This window comes from Botryllus schlosseri, unplaced genomic scaffold, assembly GCF_051294905.1.
Source record: "Botryllus schlosseri isolate E-star unplaced genomic scaffold, Bs_hap1 Bs112a, whole genome shotgun sequence".
In the NCBI taxonomy this organism is placed as follows: Eukaryota; Metazoa; Chordata; class Ascidiacea; order Stolidobranchia; family Styelidae; genus Botryllus; species Botryllus schlosseri.
In genome coordinates this window covers 25607-35119 of record NW_027648721.1, presented here as the reverse complement: position 1 = coordinate 35119, position 9513 = coordinate 25607, and the positions used below count along the sequence as shown (strand labels likewise).

The 9513-nt window shown below is 41.5% G+C and overlaps 1 long non-coding RNA gene across 1 annotated transcript; it reads right to left on the bottom strand.

The window, feature by feature from the left end:
• Positions 1 to 212: 212 nt before the first annotated feature.
• Positions 213 to 8142, bottom strand: LOC145432730 (uncharacterized). The gene is made up of 4 exons (XR_013912953.1): positions 7565 to 8142; positions 6846 to 6987; positions 3677 to 3849; positions 213 to 474 (listed from the first exon to the last, which is right to left on the bottom strand). It is a non-coding gene; the product is annotated as an uncharacterized LOC145432730 (long non-coding RNA).
• Positions 8143 to 9513: the final 1371 nt, after the last annotated feature.

The following is a 9513-nucleotide window of genomic DNA, read 5'->3' as shown; positions in this document are numbered from 1 at the left end:
GGGGGGGGGGGTGCACCCACCAGTTCTGAGAACCACTTCAATATACTTATCATGGCGAAAGGTACAAAGAAGAAGTTTAAATCAAGTCCCTGCAATAATTCGATTTTTAGTACGCATTTTATCAATGTTTTAAATAAGTCCTCTTTAGACTCTCGCGGGCCGCACAGATCGGTGTGCAGGGCCGTAGTTTGCCCAATGCCCACCCCTGAGATAACTACTCGATTTACAATGCGGAAATGACGTGTTTTACGCGTGTAACTGGAGGGTAATTTCAACAGAAAACGTACTGGTTTCGTCGTCAAGTAGGGTTGTGCTGCTTTCTACATGGATATCAGTATAAACGGGATAGAGAAAGAACAATTTCCTACCTTGAAATGCATCACTGTTCAAGCAATCGTATAGCGTATCGCAACTTCCATCGGTGTCTTTTGGCAATATGTCCCGAAATGGAAGCGGATAGATGACACATTTCGCCTGTTAAATCATATTGTGACAGTGTTGTACAGTGCGATTGGGAAGATTGGTTACTAGATTAGCGCAATCTCGTAGGATTGAACAAAACCCATGCGAAGAGCAACAGGTGGGTAAGTCATACCTTTAGTGATATTTATGAGAATTCATGCAGTAGGCCAAGTTGAGTAATAGAGTGAAGAAGAGGGTTGGTGCGATTGAGTGTACAATAATATCAGTGGCCATACGCACACAATAAGGTTCGTGCAAAAATCCAAATCTGTACTTCAAATCCAACTTTTTTTTTTATGAAAAATCAAGTTTAAAATTTGTGCCAAATGGTACTTTCAAAATCCAATTTTACTTTTTAAGATCAACATTTAAAATCCATATCCAATTATGGGTCCAAATACGAAATCCTATATACGGTAAATGCTCTATAATGTTAAGTGTTTCGTATTAATGTTCTTTCCCAGCAGCAGAGATGGAAGTCGGGCCGGGCTTTTCGGGTTCGGGCCGGGTTCGGGCCGGGCTCGGGCCGGGTTCGGGCCCAAAGCTATAAAAATTATCGGGATTGAATCGGGCCGAATAGTCACTACGAAAAGCATTGACTTCATATACAAATTTGATTTGCAATTTTGTTCGAAAGTGGCACAACTACATATAAGATACACCAATACCGTATCACGTATAAGTATGGCAATATCTGTGAAAATTTTTATACGAAGTACGAACCCAGATAAACTTCATTATAAGACGGCCCGAAGACTATGATTGAATAATGAAACAATGTCAGCTAAATAGTAAACAAGTTTCCCAAATACGCCAGACATTGATCATTGTTCCGGCCACATTGTGACGAAAACATGACTTACGAATGGATGGATTACCATGCTGGAGCCTGGATTACTACCAATTTAGTTTTAATTTCGATGAGGCATGCTGAACTGAACAGCTAGAATCAGGTGATGAGACGACTGCTTCCGTTGTGGCACAGCAGAATTGAACGATAGATGTGTTACGGCGGTGTTAATATTTATTAAAGAAAGCTTTTAGATGCGCCATAGTGATTTTGTCGTCCATGGTGAATTGCTTTAGGTCTATACGGAAAATAACTTATATTGTATTAGGCTATGTGACAGCGGTAGTATTGTTATATAGCAGTGTTGGGATCAAGTCACTACCTTCGAGTCACGAGTCATTTCGAGTCATTGCGCATTTTGACTCGAGTCAAGTCAAGTCAATCTATTTCAAAGCTGACTCGAGTCAAGTCAAGTCACTGGATTTTTGGAGGTGACTCGAGTCAAGTCGAGTCAAGTCAAGTCAAGTCACGAGTCAAGTCACAATTCAAGTCAAGTTGCCATTTCGAAGTATGAGGCATGATTGCATCATTGCATTTTGCTAGCTGTCTGAAATACATATTGAGTGGTCCCTTATTCTGAACCGCTAAACGAATATAGAGTTGAATATACACGCAAGAAGGCGCTGTATCGCTCACATATACGTAGAACTGGTAAACTACGTTGATAGTCACCAGCCAAAATAGAGAATTGATTGAGAACGAATTGATAAGATGCAATACATTACCCATTTACAAATTGAGAGACGAACTCGACTGTATCCAGTAACTGTTGAGGCTATTGAAATAATCAATTCTTCGTATAACGTGTGAATGCAACGCCCTTTGTATGGATGACAGTTGACTTGTATTTTGAACACACTATTTTTTCTCATCTTGGCCAATTTCATTCCTTTACTTCTTTAATTTAGTTTAATATTGAACCATTTAATACAGTTAACAGTGGGGCTGTTTTCAGCGTATTCTCATTCAGATATATTAAGTTCTCTTGCCATATGCAAGATTGCTATCGAAAGAAAACAAAGTGAGAGCATTGAAAGCGTTGAAAAGCTCGAATTTGAATCGTATATCAGCTTATTTGCTCGCAACAGTTGAAAATTGCTATTTGAACTTGGTTTCGGGCCGAAACGGGCTCAAAACTCGACCGTCGGGTTCGGGCCGGGTTCGGGCTGAACTTGTCGGGTTCGGGCCGGGTTCGGGTCCGGCTCACCCGGCCCGCTTCCATCTCTGCCCAGCAGTCACCGTCATACAGTAATTGGACGTTGCAATCCAAAGAATTTCGATCAAATATGCTTAAATTGCTATTCTACTATTCCGCAAAAGGCTCACAGTGGAGAACCTTCCAAGGTTCGTTTACAAACACGAACCTCTGAAGTGTCGATGTCCACACGACGAACAACAACGTGAACAGAATGCCCGAACTCGGGTTACATTTTAAATAAAAGTCAATTTAAAACGAAAATATTTAAAACATGTCCCTTGTTTTTTATTGTTATTTTTTTAGCCATGACGTCACGAATCCTTAATTGTAGCGTCACGCAGGGTTGCCATTGAGTAATTGACGATTGAAAATATACGGAAAATATGGTAGGGTTACCATATATACGTCCTCTTTAAAAGGATTTGTCCTCTTTTTTGACTTTTAAAAGTGCCCTCGGAGGACGCCCAAATGTTCTCTTTTTTGATATTTTGTCCGCTTTTTTGAGAATTATGGTTAACTAAAGGGAAAATTCGACTCAGATACAATAAATCAGCATTGTAGTAATACTCCGGCGGCTATTTCGGAAGCTTGGCCGGAAGGTTTCCGATAATGTGAAAGAAAAACTATATTTAGGGAGTTGAGCCAGAAAGTTGACCTTCTGTTTTTGATCAACCGACCACGAAGTACGAAAATTTACAAGTTTTTCAGGATTTTCCTCCGGTGTTGCAAGTGTGAAATTTTTTGAAAAAGTGTCCTATTTTCAGATTTCCAAAATATGGTAACCCTAAAATACTTCGACGAAAAAGGCTTCCCAACACTGTCACGAGTAGAACAATAATATCATTAACCGGGACTAACCGTTATACAACATTGTTACGGTCGGAGATCATTATCATCAGAACACCCATTTCGTACTAAAAATTTATATCAAAATGTTGAGCCGACGATGATTTCGAGGGCTCCAGCCACTCCACATCGTATACGTCGACTCTATTGGGTGCAAACTATCCGTACATGTTTATTCGAAAGTATTTACACATAAGGCATAATTACACAACGTTTAAAAAATAAATGTTTTTAAGATATTTTTGTTTTAAAACACCATTTGTGTTAAATGCAACCCTAGTCCGAACCTTCCCTAAACTGAGTAGTATAGTTCTACCTACCTGACTTGCGAAGAGCTTCGGTATCTCCTCTTCCGTGAAGTTCAGCTTCTCTCCCTTGGTGGTTTCATTTGTCGGGATTAAGAATTCTTCACCTTTTTCGATTTATTTTCATTCCGATTTTGGACTCAAGATCAGCAATGTACTTGGCTTTCATGTGGCTTCGTATAGGTATCCTACAAGTTTGGATTAGCGATGCATATCGTGATGAAGCTAATCAAACAAAATTAAATTATATTATTAATTATTGCCAGTTTTGTTTGTTTGTTTCGGGGTATTCATGGTTTTGTCGACTACTATGGTCATTTACATCAGGCCGATATTCTTCTTATTTTCCGTAACTGCCGACTTATAGCACGGCCCACCTCTAGGCTTTTGTAAGACACCGCTGACGCGGATGAGGTGGCGAGGAGGAGCCTAGGTAAACTAGGTATCGGAATTCGGAAGTCGACCTCGGTCGGACTCGAACCCGCACCAATTGGTGTTGCAGCCGCGGATTATACCACTGCGCTATCTCGCCACTCAATTATTGCCAGTGTTGGGATCAAGCCACTACCTTCGAGTCACGAGTCATCTCGAGTCATTGCATATTTTGACTCGAGTCAAGTCAAGTCACTCGTTTTTGGAGGTGACTCGAGTAAAGTAAAGTAAAGTAAAGTCACAATTCAAGTCAAATTGAATTTTCAAAGTATGAGTGATGAATAGGCCTGTTTATTTTTGGATTTCTTCAAAAATAACCATAATAGCTCAGTCTTGAATGTTTTAAAACTTAATTTTTGGAGAATCTCCAAAAATAAGAAATGAAAGTGTTTTTACCCCAAATACTACTAAAAACACTTCACCAAAAGTATATGGTATTTATTATCTTGTATTTAATCCCCCAACACATCGACATCATCATTGATCTAACTTTCCTAAACATTCGTCACAAACTGTTTGCCTGGAGAATGCCCTCCAAAGAAAAATCATCGAGAGACGCCAGGTCGTGACCCTTTCTCCAAATTGATTTTCGAGAAATCGGCCTCGACCATCAGTTGTGCTAAACATCGGGCCTAGGGGTCCACGGAACTGTCGGATGGCTTCAGACTATCCAAACTCTCCAATCTTCCAAGCCTTTGCTACTGACAAGTGCTCGTCAATAACGCTCTTGAGAGTGACGTTAGTTTTGACTTGGACAGACATATATTGGAATTGGTCTTCGATATTCTGTATCTTCTGGGGCGTTCACTTGTTCGCCAGCCGACCCCGGTCAGCATCAACACAAAGTGGAATGAGTGGAAGTACTTTTAGCATTTTGGCGACCCCCTCACACACATGCTGTTGATTTGTGTGTTTTTATGAGTTTCCTAATTGTTTTAAAAGTAATAACACTGGTCTGACTCGTTTATTTCGCTGAAAAACTCGGAAAAAAAACACGACTTTTTAGTAGTTAGTGCTGAACAGGTCGCCGTGTTCAAGGAGTGTAATTTAAGTCGGTCTTATGACAAAACCACAAGACATGCTCTCGGTCAAGGGAGGGCGAATCTCAGAAGAACTGCAACTTCGCTCAACAACAAGGCTATTTCGCCGAGCTGCACACTGCTCGAAAGGCCGCGACCACGTTAAAAAGCTTTGTAGTGTCCCACAGACATTTTAATGTCTTGATAGAAAACACGGATAGGGTTCTAAAGATAGCTCAAAATGTATCATGTTTAACATTGTCTTGAAATATGACGGCAACTGAACATTATATTTGGTAATCAACCGTCACTTTCACATTTCCTGGTATCTACAGTCAACATCCACTGCATGTGCGGCATTTATTAGCTCACAGCGTAATTCGATGGTTTCAATTTAGAAATGAAATTAATACGCTTGAGAATACACCTCAAATTTTTGACTAGCCCGCCAAAAGTATTTTCTGCTTCTCATTTGGCCCGCGGAGGAAAATAATTGCCCCTCCTGCCCCAGGGTGTACGACACACCCGGATGAAGAGCCCTGCAATATACTACCCATCTACACATACATTAGAATATAAACGCATAAACTATATTTGTTCGATTTAAATTATGCAAAGGATTGGTAAAGGGGAGTACTGCGCAATGTAACCACTGAGCCGTCTAAGAAACAGACTACTACTACTACTACTACTACTACTACTACTACTACTACTACTACTACTACTACTACCACCACCACCACCACCACCACCACCACCACCACCACCACCACCACCACCACCACCACACCACCACTACTACTACTACTACTACTACTACTACTACTACTACTACTACTACTACTAGTAGTACTACTACTACTACTACTACTAGTACTACTACTACTACTACTACTACTACTACTACTACTACTACTACTACGACAACCCAAACTGTGATAATTTCGTTTGCGGTCAATTTATTTGTGATGTAGCAATGGACGCCCAATGAAACGTACAATCAGTAAATGACTAGTTGTTTTCACAAGTGACAACAATCCGAACAAACATAAGATACAGTGATGTAATCGACACTGTTTACTTCATGACTTGAAATTGACTTGTAAATTTTGCTTCGAGTCACGAGTCAATCTACATTTCCGAAGCGCCGATTCAAGTCAAGTCAAGTCATAATTGCACAGTGACTCGAGTCAAGTCAAGTCATACGAAAAAGTTGACTCGAGTCAAGTCATGACTAGAGTCATCCCAACACTGATTCTTACTATAAATTAATTGTACGACTCCGGCCAAAAATTCAACGCAACAATTCTGTCAGGCAAAACGAAAGTGAAGCTAAGAAAAAAGAGTCAGACAGCATTTTCACGTCACGATGCCAAACTTGATCACAGTGCAAATTTCGAGGCTGATTTTGGGGGGTTCCAGGATCATGAACAGAATTTTTTTTGTCGAATTTAGCGCTCGGCAAGCCGGCCCAAAAATGGCTGTAAAATTGCCTTTCATCAAATGTAAAGTATGACGTAACCCAAATTCAGTGAGCCGTTCAATCTCGCTTTGTCCACACCATATAAGCCATTGTGATTCCACGGTCTTGCACCAATGATTGGGAGTCACGTAAAATGAACAACGCGTGCCGTGATTGCGACGTCACGTTAGAATCACAAAGTTGAAAGGTCTCTAGTTCGTGTGATATTTTCTGCTCACAGTAATGCAAAACATCTAACTTGATGCGGTACCTCTTGTTAATAACGCCGTCAATTTGAGAATTGCACGCGCGACGAAATTCATCAATTGTAACGCAGGACACGTATTTGCACAGGATCAGCAGGTCTACGCGATGAAGCGGGCTTATGGATTTTTGAATCTCTTCTGAATTGCCTGGAAGTCAGAAATACATCTCAATTTTTACAGTATGGACCTTGCTCGTGCTGTAATAGCATCAAAGGATACAACCGACTAAAACATGGATCGCCAACACGCGGCCCGCGAGATCATGTTTTGCGGTTCGCGATCTGATTTGAGATGTCAGAGGAACGCTTAGTAAAGTATTTGGAAATGCTGAAACTGATTTCAGTTTCAAAATGTTGTTGTTATTGAAAATAAGCCATTCTCCTGTGCCAAACATCACCATTCCTCACACGGTGAAACGGCTTCGGCGATGGCAACCGCATTCCATCGAAGGATATCACCTGATATGAATATAGGCAATGGGCATGCGCATACTGCCTTGGGCTGCAATGGCCCAAAGACTTCGAGTTGGTGACCCCTGGACTACAACAACTTAGTTTCTACGGTGACCCCTGGACTACAACAACTTAGTTTCTACAAGTGCATAATAGAGCTCGTGAAGGCGGAGGAAAATTTCTGGGGCTCTACAACTTCGTGGCCATGAAGATATCTAGTTATTTTACAAATTAATTTAAGTAATAACGTTCACTAGTTAGCTCATTCTTACTTGTCTGAGTTATGTTTATGAAAGAAAGGCAGCACGAGTGTTCTGTTCAGCTTGATCGCCACGAATATGCTTTCCATCAATCCAATCAGCTGGTTATTGGGCCCCCACAGCAGATCAGGAAGTAAATACGCAGAACGGCCGAGCTTCATGTCAGGCTCTGGTTGGAGAAGTGGCGGTGTGTAGCCTCGATTCGGCACTTCTGGCTTACCAGTCTCAAGGTTATCAGCCTCGTATACTGCGTTGTTGATTTTTGATACATTCCACGTCAATGTGCATCGCGGAGCCTCTGTTGAATTTAAGGTAGGAGTTCCCACTGTCTTATGTTCCAGTACAACGGTTCGTGGCCGTCGTTCAGTCGGTCCGTTATCTGACGTTGTACGATAAATGCTCCAGATTTTAAAGGCAGTTCTTGCGTGCAAGAAAATATAGTCACGCCCAGCCCACACCGCAGCCAACAACAAAACACCTATACCTACGCGAACTATTTTATACCGACACTTTATGAACGTGGGCATTTCTTCGTCCGACTCGTTGATCAAGAATGCATGTTGAAAACTCGCCGCTGCTTGGGACCATGCGACAAAACACATTCAAAGTACCATGCTTTCAACTGGAGTCAACAAACACAGATAGGCCTACATAAATATGCTATCACGAAGAATGTGTCTTAATCAAAAGTGGACTGTGATTAAATATCTAGCGCAGCGTTGCGCAACTTGATACTGTGACAACTGTATTGGTCTCTTTTATGCCTGTCTGCCTTGGAGGGTGGTTTCTATCGATCTATTTTGCCCAGCCATGGGTATGCTTTGGTAAGCGTTAGTATTCTTTAATTAGTTTCTTAACAGCGATTGTTCTGTGGTTGATCAGCAACTACATAAATAATTATTTATGTATACGTTAACGTATTTTACAACTCGAGGTCGTCACTGCGATACCAACACTGCTATCGTTCTGTTTCTTTGCTAATGCTTCTTGTTGCTAACGCTCTCTAACTTCCGTGTACCTTGAAGACGTTCCATATATCGATTGTGTTTACGTCAGCTGTCTGACACTCAACTATCTTGGTGCGGTGTGTTCAAGTCTGGAGTGCGTATACAAATATCATGTATTGTAGTCATGTTTGATCATGCTAGTGATAGGAAGATGCGAGTCTTTCGGCTTCTGGCAAATGCCACAGCGGATCAATGCTCATTGCTCATGCTCATGCTCATGTTCAGTTCTTCACACAATGACATGGTTATACTATGTTCAAGCTGGATGCTCTTTCTGTCGAAACCAGCTCGTGGATTAGGCCTAAAATTTGCAGTAATTGAGCTCGCCAGTGGCTGGGTGTTCGGTTTGACACGATTTGAACCCCAGTCTGCAGATTGGAAAATTAGCGTTCTAACCGCTGAGATATACAACATACAGGTACAGGTACAAGTACATCCTACAAGCAGGGCCGTAACAGCACTTTGTCAGCCCCCCCCCAAAAAAAAAAAAAACGTTGGTCTTGGTCTCCCCATATGGTGATAAACCAAACCCACTCAAGCTATGTACTCTTTACCGCTACTTATCATCTACATTGGGTATCCGTTGATTGAGTAAGCTTTTCTCGCCTAAACGCGCCAAGCGCGAGAAGTTTCTATAATCCATGACCTAATCCAGGGGCGGGCAACATATGGCCCGCGGACAGTTTCCCGTCTTACATTATAACAGAGGTCTCAAACACGCGGCCCGCGGGCCGCATGCGGCCCGCCAGAGCATTTTGTGCGGCCCGCGACGACATTTTAGATTTTTAATAATTTGACAATATATAAGTGTCACATAAATCTTTTCAGGTTATAAAGTCAAAATTCCCTCTTAAACTGCTCCGAAAGCCTGAAACTATCCGTCAAACTTGACTTATCACATCCATTGCAAACGCTACCATGCAGGGGAAGATTCACTATTTCGCCACATTTCCA